The sequence below is a fragment of the Ahaetulla prasina genome, chromosome 1 (genome assembly GCF_028640845.1).
Source record: "Ahaetulla prasina isolate Xishuangbanna chromosome 1, ASM2864084v1, whole genome shotgun sequence".
Classification (NCBI taxonomy): domain Eukaryota; kingdom Metazoa; phylum Chordata; class Lepidosauria; order Squamata; family Colubridae; genus Ahaetulla; species Ahaetulla prasina.
Window position 1 is genome coordinate 266012025 of NC_080539.1, and position 15172 is coordinate 266027196.

A 15172-nucleotide genomic window follows, 5' to 3' on the forward strand; every position below is an offset into this window, starting at 1 on the left:
TTTAAATCTGTTGTGTGCTTATGTATTGTTGCGATTGAAGCTGAAGTAGTCTTTGACAGGAAGGACATTGTAGCAGATGATTTTATGTTATACTCAGGTCATGCCGAAGGCGACGGAGTTCTAAATTTTCTAAACCCAGGATTTTAAGTCTGGTGGCATAAGGTATTTTGTTATGATCAGAGGAGTGGAGAACTCTTCTTGTGAAATATTTCTGGACACACTCAATTGTATTAATGTCCGAAATGAGGTGTGGGTTCCAGACAGACGAGCTGTAATCGAGAATTGGTCTAGCGAATGTTTTGTATGCTCTGGTTAGTAGTGTAAGCTTTCTGGAGAAGAAGCTACGCAAGATTAAGTTTACAACTCTTAAAGCCTTTTTGGCGATGTAGTTGCAGTGTGCTTTGGCACTTAGATCGTTTGCTATGAAAACTCCAAAGTCTTTGATGGGGTGAGGGTCATCTACAAGGTAATGTCCATCAAGCTTGTATTTAGTGTTCTGATTCTTTTTTCCAATGTGTAAGACAGAGCATTTGCTGGTTAAGATTTGGAGTTGCCAATTTTTTGACCATTCCGACACAAAATCAAGGTCTTTTTGAAGGGTAACCGCATTGTTGGTAGTGTTAAATAGTTTAACATTATCAGCAAAGAGAACACAATTACTTATAATATGGTCACAGAGTTGTTCTGTTGTTGTTGTTCTGGTGTGCAGTGCTCTGTAGCGTCGTTTTGTAGCGTTGTTATATTCTTCAGCTTCTTGTACCGAAGGCATGAAATCTTTTGATTTATTACAGAATATCTTGTGGGATGTTACAGTGCCTTAACCTCACACCAAGCCCTAGATAGCCTGGCACAATGGCTTAATGAATTAAGCAAGAGCTTCCATAGAAGCAAATAAACCTGAAAGTGCATGAGGTCAGTGTTTTGCAAAGCATGTCATATAAATTATTGAACAAAACCTTTTCTTTTTTAGTCAGGCCAGCGATGTAGCACTTTTTCTGAGTGGCTACTTAAGCAAGCTTATTTCAAGACAGATATTTGACAGTTGTCCATTTCTAAAACATTCTTGAGCACTAAGAATCACCATTAGAAGCCAATATAAAAACAAATATTTTTCACCGCACATAATTTCATATTAGAAGTTATTACCGGTATAACTTCAAATATAATCCATAACTTCCTGTTGTGCTTCATTTGCCCCAACTCCACCCTGATAAAAGGGATTAAAGGTTCATAAAAATAAACAGAAAATGAGGTACAACCATGGAGGGATGTATTGAATGCCCATTTTGGGGGGTAATGTCAGGAATTCATCTTGAGAGAAAAAATATGGAAGAAAAGGAAAAAGGTGCAATAAACCAGAGTGAGACCTAAATAAAATAAGAGTGAGAAACAAAAGCATGAGTCCCATTTGGGAAAGTATGAGTCCCATGAGAAATATATTGAAAGATAAATTAATCTCCTAAAAGAATGAATGGAGCATGAATATAAGGAAAGAAGTTGCAGAAGATGATTGGGACTGAGTGAAAAATGTAAATTACAGAATGCCACATAAGTGGCATTTTTATGCTATGGAATGTATGGAAAAAGATGCTTGGTGTAATATAGTGAAGAGATATGTATATAAGAAAAAGCACATAAGGAATCACTTGCTGTAAAAATGAGGTTGTGGGAAAGTTGATCTATGCAGAGAGAAAAACAGATGTAATTAAAAATTTAAAAAAAAATAAAATTATTTGGGATGGAACAAGATAAGAAACATTGGAAATAATATTTTAAAGAAATATTGTATGGAAAGAATAGTGACTGATTATGTTACAGAGGAATTGAGATGAATGCTGTAAAAGCTACCGTCTCAGGAAAAAATATGAAAAGGAAATGATAAATACTGTGAGAATGTTGCAGGTTTGTATAGGTATCATTAGTATCACTTTATACTGCTTTGGTAAAATCACACTTGGAATGTGCTTCTCTGCGGACACGCAAGCCATTGCCCAGCTCAGCTCCACCGTGCATGTCCACGCGCACCTCCCACTGGCCAACTGATTTTTTGGGTGGGGAGGGTATGCATGTGGGAGACATGTGTGCATGCGCAGGGGGCAGTGGTGGGTTTCAATTTTTTTTACTACCGTTCTGTGGGCGTGGCTTGGTGGGCATGGCATGGCTTGGTGGGTGTGACTTGGTGGGTGTGGCAGGGGAAGCCACACCCACCAAGGGTGTACAGTATACAGGGGATAGTGTAAAAACTCCATTCCCATCCCAATCCAGGGAAGGACACTGTAAAATCTCCATTCCCTCCCCAATCCAGGGGAAAGTTACTGCAAAATCCCCATTTCCTCCCGATCAGCTGGGACTTGTGAGGCAGAGAATAGATGGGGGCGGGGCCAGTCAGAATTTTTACTACCGGTTCTCTGAACTACTCAAAATTTCCACTACCAATTCTCCAGAACTGTTCAGAACCTGCTGAAACCCATCTCTGACAGGGGGTCATGCACATGCACGGGGGGAGGGGGGAGTGCCCTGCCCCCCCACGGCCCCTTTTTGGGCCCAGGAGGCTATGGGGAAACCTGCTGGGCCAAAAATGGGGTGTGTGTATGCCCGTATGTGCAGGGGTAGGGGAAAGCATGGGGTGATCGCATGCACATGTGTGAAATGTGGGGGGAGTCATGTGCAGATGTGCAGGGGCACACATTGCATTATGGGTGCTGTCACGCATGTGCACTGTTGCGCGTATGCACACGCCTTTGGCACACAACAAAAAAAGGGTTAGCTGACATAGGGTCTTCTTCTTTAGCAGGGGGTTGTACTAGAATACATTCAATATCCCTTCTATTATTCTATTGTTCGGTTAAAGGCTAAAATATAGGTGCGGTTTGCTTATGCAGTGGCTATGCAATTTGTTATTGTCTGTGTATGTGAAGACTGCATCTATGCCTTATTGCTGGAAGGATTCCATTATTCTCTTCCATAACAGGAAAGACAACAAGTGTGAATGCGAAAACCAAAGGGCAATTTATTCTGAAAAGTCTGCTTGAGAAAATATTTTTTCAAAATAGCAATGGAAAGGATAGCAACAAGCAACGTTTGGGAAGTGCAGCATGGGCTCTGCAGACAAAGCTATTAAGAGATCATTGAGAAATGTAGGATGAGAAAGAAAGTTGATTGTGCATTTGATGAGTCAGAGAAAGGATATAATAAAGTGAATAGGTCTGACTTGTTTCTGTGACCACAGAAGCTGAAAGCTGGTTGCTGAATACAATATGAGCAGTATTTGATGAAAGGGAAGTGTTCTGTTTGCGAACAATTCGAGGGTCCGAGGCTTGGCTTAAAAACTGCTTTATTAACGACTCTTAACAACTTCTCACTGGAGGCAATAAAAGGAACGCCGTGCTTGGCTCGGCAGCTGCTTAAGTATAGCTCGCTATCAAGCTGCGGAACCAATCAAACAACCCCCTTTCCCGCTCTTTACACTAGCCGTGCTTTAACCAATCAGCGACGGCTAGCAACAGGCATTCTCTCCTCGGGTCGTATTCCCGAGGACATAACACCCTTCACCCTCCGGATGGCGCATGCATAATCTGCGAGATATGCCGGGCGCCGTCGGCTCCGCCCCGATTGTCTTAGTTCTTGAGTCGGTGGCGCTGGAGTGGGAGGAGCCGGACTGCCATCCTGCTCCGAGGGTGGAGAGTGCACATCTGGATCGGGAAAAGGCCCTGGCGACGCTGCAGCAACGGGAACCGCAGGTAAGGCAGCCGGCGAGACCGCTTCGGGGGTTGAAGTACGTGGTGTGTCTGGCTGGGCCACCGGACCCCCGAAGAGATGGTCGGGTGTTGGAGCAGCGATGCTTTGCTCAGGGCATGGATCGGCCGGCCCTGCGATTCTTCGGCGCAGCTGATTTATATGTCGGCGCCACTGGCGTCCATCTCCCAGTTGGACCCTATAAGAATAGGGTCCGGTTAATTGAATGATAGTGCCGGGGAGCCACCGGGTGTCAGCCCCGAAGTTTTCTGCGTAGACCAGGTCCCCCACCCTGAAATTCCTATAGTTGGAATCTGTGCATCTGGGTATATCTGGAGTGAAACTCGGATGCAGACGATCTAGAGTGGTTCGTAAGCGTCGACCCATCAACATCTCGGCCGGGCTGCGATTGGTATCTGGGCATGGGGTTGAATGTTGTGCCAATAAGTATTGGCAGATCTTGTGGTGCCAGTTAGAGGGGCCCAGGCGGCTTAATGCTTCTTTAGCTGCCCTAACGGCCCTTTCCGCCCAGCCATTTCCCGCCGGGTGGAAAGGAGCCGTGGGGGCATGGCGGATGCCCAGCCGTGCCATAAACTGCTGAAAATAGGCCGATGTAAATTGGGCCCCATTGTCAGTGACAATGACATCGGGAAGTCCATGGGTGGCAAACAGGGTTTCCAGGACCCTGACGACGGCTCCAGCCGTGGGGGAAGGTGTCAATGCAATGTCAACCCACTTCGAGTAGGCGTCGACTAGAATTAGGAAGGTTTGGCCCAAAAAAGGTCCAGCGAAATCCACATGGATTCGCGCCCAAGGGTTTCTGGGGTTCTCCCAGTTCCTGACGGGGGCGGCGGCTGGCGCTGATCTAGAGGCTTGGCACTGGGGGCAATTTGCCACCCAGGCCTCGATCTCCTGATCCATCCCCGGCCACCAAACGTAACTGCGCCCTAAGGCTTTCATTCTTACCATTCCTGGGTGGGCGTCATGCAAACAACTCAAGATGCGCTTACGCAAGTCGGGGGGTACTACTACCCTATTCCCCCACAACAGGCACCCCTTAAGGACAGATAGTTCATGCTGCCGGAGTAAGGAAGGAATTCAGAAGCTAGTGATTCCCGCGGCCAACCCCTTTTCACCCAATCGATGATTTTAGACAGAAATGGGTCCTTAGCAGACAAACTCTCGATATCGACAGCAGAGACAGGAACGTCCCAGTCCTCAACAAGAAGGACAGCGGACGTCGGGGCTGGGTCGGCCTCCGTTATAGGTAAGGGGCAGCGGCTAAGCGTCCGCGTGCCCTATAGATTTCCCGGGCTTATACAACAGTTGGTAGGAATAGGCGGCAAGGAATTCCACCCAGCGGGACATGCGTGGGGATAGAATTTGGGGGGTTTGGCGGTCGCCTGCCAGCAACCCCAGCAATGGTTTATGGTCGGTTACAAGATAGAAAAACCGACCATAAAGGTAGTCATGGAATCTTTTGATTCCAGCTACTGCGGCTAGGGCCTCCCGATCAAGTTGGCTATAGTTTCGTTCGGGAGGGGATAAGGTGCGTGAATAGAAAGCGATAGGGGCTTCGGAGCCATCAGGAAGAAGGTGGCTCAGAACGGCGCCCACACCGTAGGGGGAGGCATCACACGTTAATGACAGTGGCAGGCAGGGATCATACTGCACTAGGACAGCCGCCGACGTAAGGGCATCTTTGACAGCCCGAAACGAGGCGGCCGCAGCATGGTCCCATCGCCATGGGGCTTTGGAATCTAACAGCCTATGCAAGGGCTCGGCTAACGTGGCCTTATGGGGCACAAAGATGGCATAAAAATTAAGAAGCCCCAAAAAAGCTTGAAGCTCCGCCTTATTTGCAGGCGTCGGGGCATTCTTAATCGCCTCTACTTTGGAGAGCGCAGGGTGGATTCCTGAAGAATCCACCAAAAATCCCAAGAATTCTACCCGCGGAACCCCAATACAGCACTTCTCTTTTTTTAGCTTTAGACCCGCAGCCCGGAACCGGCTAAGGACGGCCCTCAAGCGTTCGACGAGTTCTGACCTGTCCCTGGCGGAGATCAGAACGTCGTCGAAATAGGGTACAACCCCTGGAATTCCGTGGAGCAATCGCTCCATCAAGCCTTGGAATAGCCCGGGGGCTATGCTGACCCCGAACTGCAGGCGGTTACACTTAAAGGCACCCCGGTGGGTGACAATCGCCTGGGCCATGGCGGTCGCCTCATCCACCGGGAGTTGCTGATACGCCTGGGCGAGGTCTAATTTAGCAAATATTCTGCCTTGCCCCAATGAGTGAAGGAGATGTTGTACAACTGGGACCGGATAAGGATTATCCTGCAGGGCTCTATTTATGGTGCATTTGTAGTCGGCACAGATCCTAATGGATCCGTCCGGCTTTAATGGAATCACAATGGGGGTTTCCCAATTAGAATGGTCTATAGGTTCAAGGACTCCTTGGGAAATAAGTTTATCTAGCTCTTTGTCTACCCTGGGACGGAGCGCTAGGGGAACCCGTCGGGGCTTAAGGCGCCTGGGAGCTATCTGAGGGTCCAGATTAAAAGCGATAGGGCGACCAGTGTACTTGCCCAGACTGCCGTCAAATACATCCCCAAACTCTGAAAATAAATTGTCTGGAGTATCTAGGACATTAGCATGGACTCCGGACACTTCAAGATGTAGGGCAGCAAACCAGTCCAGCCCTAAGAGACTTGGGAGGTTATCCTGACTACAATGAGAGGTAATTTCCCCAAGAAGGACCCATGGGCGACCCGAAAAACCCCGCATCCCACAGTAGGAATTTGTCGGCCCTGATAGTCCCTTAACGAGATCTGACAGGGCTGAAGGCAGCGTTTAGAGATGTGGGGCATCAACTTCTGCAGCGTCGGCCACGCGATGAGTGATCTAGAGGAGCCGGTGTCAATCTCCATTGAAATTGGTACATCTTCTAGAAGAACTCTAAGGAAGATCTTTTGGACGGGAATACCGGAAGAGGCGTGGTTGACGTCAATCGTTGCAACATCATAGCCCTTGGAGGCGGGCTGGCGTTCGTCACGGCGACTCGGCATTCGTCTTGCATCGCGCCTCGGTTCGAGCGGGGTCGAATATGTGGTTGGGGCTGGAAGTAGGGCCCGGCAGACTCTCGATAGGTGACCCATTCGGCCACACCGGCGACAAATCGCGGTTTTAAATCTGCAGCTCGAGCGGTTATGGTTTCCCCCGCACCCGAGGCACATCTCTGGTTTTCCCCTCCCCTCGCGATTGCACTCATTTCTTCGTGCTGCATTGAGGCGGCGCACAGCTTCATCAGCAGGGAACGGCGCGTCGCCATCTGCGTCTTCATGGTGGACTGATAGCGGCTTAACGGCAGCAGCAGCCGCAGCGGCTCCGACATGGAACCGCTGGATCTCTGCTGACGACCGTTCCGACATTTCAGAAGCTCGCGCCTCTTCGATAGCCACCTGGAGTGTCACTTCAGAGCGGGCCAGTAGGCGGCGCTGCAACCGCAGGTCCTTGACCCCTGTAACTAGTTGGTCTAACAACATGTCTTCCAAATCGGTGAACTCGCACTGTAGCGCAGCATCGCGAAGGGACGCCATAAAATCATTGATAGACTCGCCCTCACCCTGGAACCGCTGTCTAAAAAGATGTCGTCTGGCCACGCGGGAGGGTTTCGGGGAGTAGTGGGCCTGTAGTTTCTCCAATAGTGTGTCCCAAGGGACGGACGACACTGCTTGTGGGGCGGTGAGAGCCCGAGCCGTCGCAAAGACGTGACGGCCACAAAAACTAAGGAAGTAACCACGCTTCCTAGCGCTCGAGATATCAGATAAATTGTTCGCCTGCAGGAAGCATTCGAAACGTTCTAAATACGCTTCCCAGACTTCATTAGCAGGCTCAAAAGGGGAGAAGGTTAAAATGGCGGTTGACATTTAGGAAATTTTGCTCCTACCGCTAATACGGAAACCGTCGCCTCACGTAGAGTTCCACTCCTCGTCGCCAGTGTTCTGTTTGCGAACAATTCGAGGGTCCGAGGCTTGGCTTAAAAACTGCTTTATTAACGACTCTTAACAACTTCTCACTGGAGGCAATAAAAGGAACGCCGCGCTTGGCTCGGCAGCTGCTTAAGTATAGCTCGCTATCAAGCTGCGGAACCAATCAAACAACCCCCTTTCCCGCTCTTTACACTAGCCGTGCTTTAACCAATCAGCGACGGCTAGCAACAGGCATTCTCTCCTCGGGTCGTATTCCCGAGGACATAACAGGAAGCATATGCGAGACTAAATACATTGTATGGTTAATGGTTCAATACTAAGCCAGGAGTAAGCTTGTGTAATATCCTCTTGGTTCTTTACTTATGGACTGCTGTAATGTTGTCAAAAATTAATTGGCTCCAAATATGAATATAGGTGTACTGCACATTTGTATGCAGATGATGACATGTTGTTGGCTAAGAACCTGAATGATTTCCAAGAAATGTTAAATAGATTGTATGATGCAATGAAAACTGGAGGAAGTAAATTAATCTGTATAACTTAGTAGACTTTTTATCAAAAATGTGAAAATGGATGAAGACATTTTAAGACATACAAATGTTCAGAGAAATGAAATGGGTCGCATATGGTCTACTGTGAGAAATAAAATGTTTATTGACAGAAATGAAAATGATCTCCCAATAGCCAAATCATGCATTAAAGATTATTGTATTGTTAGAGGAGTTGTTTGTAAAGCCACTGCTTCACTCCCATGATCTCAGATGCATCGAGATCATAAGTGACAGCTTTAGTGTGGTCACTAAAGTCAAGCGTCCTCAGGAAAATCTAGCCTGACCTTAAAGACAATGAAATAAATTTGAATAGTCTACACTAAAGTTGTGAGACACCAAGAACAAAGCTGAAGCTCCAGTATTGAGGGGCCATCATCACTAAGAAAACCCTGTTGCTTGTCCTTGCTAATTTAGCTGTTGTTGTGTCTTGCCCGCCCTCAGAGCAGCCGGGGCCTTCTTACCTGCTCCCCAACACTGAGGAATGTATGCCTTCCGGCCCAAGTCCTGGCTCCATGCCCCCACAAACTGCAGAAGAAGGAGCATCTCCCTGCCCCAGCCCTGACTCCATGCCCAGGCAAACGGAGCAGCTAGACCCCTCCCCCTCCTCCACAGCAGGTGAGCCTGAGGAGGGTTTACTCCCAAGAACAGCTGATTGGAGTGACCCTCGCATCAGAAGATTGGAGAGGCGGAGGCAACAGAGGGAAGGGAGGGGCAGGCCTTAATGAGTGCTGAGTCATGGAGCCACACCCCATGGCCTATATAAAGGAGCTACTTTCTGGCAGTCTCTGAGTCAGGCAAAAGTCAAACTTATCTTGCTGAAGTCACTTACTGGTCTCCTGCCTGCTCTGAGGACTTTGCTAGGACTTTGGGCAGAGCTGCAGAGGCAAGCCTGATTCGGATTTCCCGGACCCAGCCATCAGCGGAGGAGTGGGACACGACAGCTGTTCTAACTGGCAGATTCATTAGTGGAACTGTTGACTATTAAATAGCATTCAAGCAGCTTTGGGTAAGGGGCCTCTGGTGGCTCAGACTGCTAAGACAGTCTGTTATTAACACAGCTGCTTGCAATTACTGCAAGTTCAAGTCCCACCAGGCCCAAGGTTGACTCAGCCTTCCATCCTTTATAAGGTAGGTAAAATGAGGACCCAGATTGTTGGGGGCAATAAAAGTTGACTTTGTATATAATATACAAATGGATGAAGACTATTGCTTGACATAGTGTAAGCCGCCCTGAGTCTTCGGAGAAGGGCGGGATATAAATGCAACTAAATAAAAAAAAGATAAAATAGGTAATCCCATTTCAAACTTTTTCATAGAAGACACTTAGAAATTCCCCCCAAATCAATTTGATATCCAATGCTGCTGACATCAATGAGATGCAAGTACTGTTTTCTGTCCTGTATCAACCATCCGATGAGTTCATGCTCATACCATCTGGAATTTCTCATCGAACCTCAGAGAAGACTAGTATATATGTCAATAATCCTGATTCAAAACAGGGCTGCAACATATTGCCCTGAAGTACTCACAGTCACTTTGCCACCTGGGTTTCATAGATAACAGGACAAAGCGAACCCCCAAATTCCTTACCTAATCTATGGAGAGGTGTGCAGTTGCATTTGTTTTTAATCATCATCTAGAACAACCTGTGTTGCAAATGCACAAAGATGGGTTAACTTTTAAATTGTTTTCCTATCTGACCCCAAAGAGTACCAAATTGTTTATTCAGGAGATCCACAACCTTTCTCACATTCCTATGTGAGAAAGAAAAGCAGATGATAGATAGATATGTGGTGTAGGGTTTCCTGCCTAAGCAGAGAGTTGGACTAGAAGACCTCCAAGGTCCCTTCCAACTCTGTTATTCTATTCTATTCTATTCTATTCTATTCTATTCTATTCTAGTCTAGTCTAGTCTAGTCTAGTCTAGTCTAGAGGGATGGGTGGATGGATGGGTGGATGGATGATGGATGATAGACAGACAAATGGACATATAACACGCGTCCACATGAATCTTTAAGACTGGTAAACTTACTACAGCAGTGGGTTTCCTAATTCCAAATCAGATAATAGAGACACAGAATATTATGGTCAGTAGTGTCAAAAGCTAAAAAAAATCAGCAAAACCCAGTGGGTTTTATTTAATTGCCAGTGATTATTTAATCAGTCACTGGCAATTTCTGAGTTTAGCTACTTTTTGCTTTCAAAACTGGTTAGAATCTAGAATGAAATGTATTTAAATTTCATTAGAACATAAGAGTAACCTGTTAGATCAAGTCAAGGCCCATCCTCGTCCAGCCTTTTGATTGTCACAGTGGCCAACCTGAGGTTTCTGGAATGTTCATGAGCAGGAGGTGGAAACTTTCTGCCTCCCACTCATTTCCCTACATATAGTATTTGGAAGCATGCTATTCTCAGTGTGGTAGTAACACTGAGTATTCAAGACTATTGGCTTTTGATCAATCTACCCTCCACAAATTTATTAAATCTCCAAATTTCTTTTGTCTATTCCTAATCTACTTCACTGGATAATTTTTAGTCTATTGAGTCTATTGAGAAACTGATAAAAAAATTTCCTTGTCGACTTCTACTCTTCAATCACACATGCCTCCTCAGCTGCCTTTTTTCTAAACTGCAATGCCATCAGTATATTTGATTTTCCTTGATTGAGCCCCCTGATTATTTTAATGTCTGCTTTCTGCAATTTTTCCAGTTCTATTATTTTTTAGATAAATAATTGCCTAACAAACAGGAAGCAGCAGGTGAAGCTAAGCAGAATCACATCAGATACCCGTACAATTAGCACAGCCCCCCCCCAAGGCTGTGTGCTCTCCCCACTTCTTTTCTCTCTGTATACCAATGACTGCATCTCCAATGATTCATCTGTTAAACTACTGAAGTTCGCAGATGACACAACAGTGATCAGTCTAATTCGAGACAATGATGAATCTGCATACAGATGGGAGGTTGAACAACTAGCCTCATGGTGTGACCGGAACAATCTGGAACTGAACACACTCAAAACTGTATAAACGGTGGTAGATTTTAGGAAAAACCCTCCCATGCTTCCACCTCTTACAATACTAGACAACATAGTATCAACAGTAGACACCTTCAAATTTCTAGGTTCTACCATATTGGACAGCTAAAATGGACAGCTAACATCAAAAACATCATCAAAAAAGGACAACAAAGAATGTTCTTTCTGCGCCAACTCAGTAAGCTCAAACTGCCCAAGGAGCTGCTGATTCAGTTCTACAGAGGAATTATTGAGTCTGTCATTTGCACCTCTATAACTGTCTGGTTCGGTTCTGCAACCCAACAAGAAAGACACAGACTTCAGAGGATAATTAGAACTGCAGAAAAAATAATTGCTACCAACCTGCCTTCCATTGAGGACCTGTATACTGCACGAATCAAGAAGAGGGCCATGAAAATATTTACAGATCCCTCACATCCTGGACATAAACTGTTTCAACTCCTACCCTCAAAACGATGCTATAGAGCACTGCACACCAGAACAACTAGACACAAGAACAGTTTTTTCCTGAAGGCCATCACTCTGCTAAACAAATAATTCCCTCAACACTGTCAAACTATTTACTAAATCTGCATTACTATTAATCTTCTCATCGTTCCCATCACCCATCTCCTTCCACTTATGACTGTATGACTGTAACTTTGTTGCTTATATCCTTATGATTTATATTGATATTGTTTCCTGATTCCTTATTTGTACCCTATGACTATCATTAAGTGTTGTACCTTATGATTCTTGATGAATGTATCTTTTCTTTTATGTACACTGAGAGCATATGCACCAAGACAAATTCCTTGTGTGTCCAATCCCACTTGGCCAATACATTCTATTCTATTCTATTTTCAATAATACTGTTGACATACACATATCGATTGGTGTAGCACTGTGACAATATGGTCTTCTACCAAAACTACCTGAATTCTTCTTTTCAATATTACCCGGGATTAGTGAGCCATCATCCACTGTAGAACTTTGCTTTTAAAAGGATGGGAGATGAGATTAAGATAAAGGTTCCCCTCGCACATATGTGCTAGTCGTTCCTGACTCTAGGGGGCGGTGCTCATCTCCGTTTCAAAGCCAAAGAGCCAGCACTGTCCGAAGACGTCTCCATGGTCCTGTGCCCAGTATGACTAAATGGCAAAAGCGCACGGAACACTGTTACCTTCCCACCAAAAGCGGTCCCTATTTTTTCTACTTGCATTTTTTATGTGCTTTCGAACTGCTAGGTTGGCAGAAGCTGGGACAAGTAATGGGAGCTCATCCCCACTAGGGATTTGAACCCCTGAACTGCTGACCTTTCGATTGACAAGCTCAGCATCTTAGCTACTGAGCCACCGCATCCCCGAGATGAGATTATATTTGTACAAATTCATGGGTTATAAGATAGGTATCTTTTTGTAGAAAACTTCTCAACTTACCTCAACTTACTGCCATAACTGGGACCAGAATTTCCATTGATGAACAAGGTGGTGGTTAAGTGAATCATGCCCAATTTACAACCTTTTTGTCATGGTTGTTTTAAGTGAATCATTGCAATTGCTAAGTGAGACATGCAGTTGTTAAGTGACTCTTTTTACCCTCATTGACTTTGCTTGGTCAGAAGCAAGTTGAGAAGGTTGTAAATGCTGACCGCAAGACATGCAATCAATGTAAATACATAGCGGTTGTAAAGAGCCCGAATTTTGATCACATTACTGTGGGGATGCTGTGCTGATCATAAGTGTGAGGATCAGCTATAAGTCACTTTTTCAGTGCTGCGGTAACTTCAACCGGTCGGTTCTGCAGTGACATTCATGTTTTAGGGGTAGACTATCAACATTTTTTTTCCCTGGCAAGCTTCAACAACTATGAGAAACAAAATTCCATAGGGAAAATACTGCTCTTTATCCATATAACTCCAACCCCACTGAGTTTGTAGGCTCTGCGCATGCGCAAGATGGCGGCTCGCTAGGTGAACGGAGCCGCCGACGGGATGATCGACGTGGGATGGCATCACCCAGACGGCTAGCCGAGCCGCCTGTACCCCCCCGGTCCGCTTTGTCAGCTTCTCGGCAGCCGTGGGAGAGGTCTGCGGGCCTTTTCGGTGACACGGCTGCCGAGAGCGAGGCCGGATGAGGGAGAGCGTTAACGCGGCCATTTCCTGGGTGCGTGGTGCGGGCAGGCCGCAGTCATGATCGTAGGCCTGTCAGCCCATCATGGCCTGTGGACTGTGATTGCTGAGCGCTGGCTACTTTGGTACGCTTTCTCCCCAGCCTGGTTATTTCGGGCTATTCTATTCTATTCTATTCTATTCTATTCTATTCTATTCTATTCTATTCTATTCTATTCTATTCTATTCTATTCTATTCTATTCTATTCTATTCTATTCTATTCTATTCTATTCTATTCTATTCTATTCTATTCTATTCTATTCTATTCTATTCTATTCTATTCTATTCTATTCTATTCTATTCTATTCTATTCTATTCTATTCTATTCTATTCTATTCTATTCTATTCTATTCTATTCTATTCTATTCTATTCTATTCTATTCTATTCTATTCTATTCTATTCTATTCTATTCTATTCTATTCTATTCTATTCTATTCTATTCTATTCTATTCTATTCTATTCTATTCTATTCTATTCTATTCTATTCTATTCTATTCTATTCTATTCTATTCTATTCTATTCTATTCTATTCTATTCTATTCTATTCTATTCTATTCTATTCTATTCTATTCTATTCTATTCTATTCTATTCTATTCTATTCTATTCTATTCTATTCTATTCTATTCTATTCTATTCTATTCTATTCTATTCTATTCTATTCTATTCTATTCTATTCTATTCTATTCTATTCTATTCTATTCTATTCTATTCTATTCTATTCTATTCTATTCTATTCTATTCTATTCTATTCTATTCTATTCTATTCTATTCTATTCTATTCTATTCTATTCTATTCTATTCTATTCTATTCTATTCTATTCTATTCTATTCTATTCTATTCTATTCTATTCTATTCTATTCTATTCTATTCTATTCTATTCTATTCTATTCTATTCTATTCTATTCTATTCTATTCTATTCTATTCTATTCTATTCTATTCTATTCTATTCTATTCTATTCTATTCTATTCTATTCTATTCTATTCTATTCTATTCTATTCTATTCTATTCTATTCTATTCTATTCTATTCTATTCTATTCTATTCTATTCTATTCTATTCTATTCTATTCTATTCTATTCTATTCTATTCTATTCTATTCTATTCTATTCTATTCTATTCTATTCTATTCTATTCTATTCTATTCTATTCTATTCTATTCTATTCTATTCTATTCTATTCTATTCTATTCTATTCTATTCTATTCTATTCTATTCTATTCTATTCTATTCTATTCTATTCTATTCTATTCTATTCTATTCTATTCTATTCTATTCTATTCTATTCTATTCTATTCTATTCTATTCTATTCTATTCTATTCTATTCTATTCTATTCTATTCTATTCTATTCTATTCTATTCTATTCTATTCTATTCTATTCTATTCTATTCTATTCTATTCTATTCTATTCTATTCTATTCTATTCTATTCTATTCTATTCTATTCTATTCTATTCTATTCTATTCTATTCTATTCTATTCTATTCTATTCTATTCTATTCTATTCTATTCTATTCTATTCTATTCTATTCTATTCTATTCTATTCTATTCTATTCTATTCTATTCTATTCTATTCTATTCTATTCTATTCTATTCTATTCTATTCTATTCTATTCTATTCTATTCTATTCTATTCTATTCTATTCTATTCTATTCTATTCTATTCTATTCTATTCTATTCTATTCTATTCTATTCTATTCTATT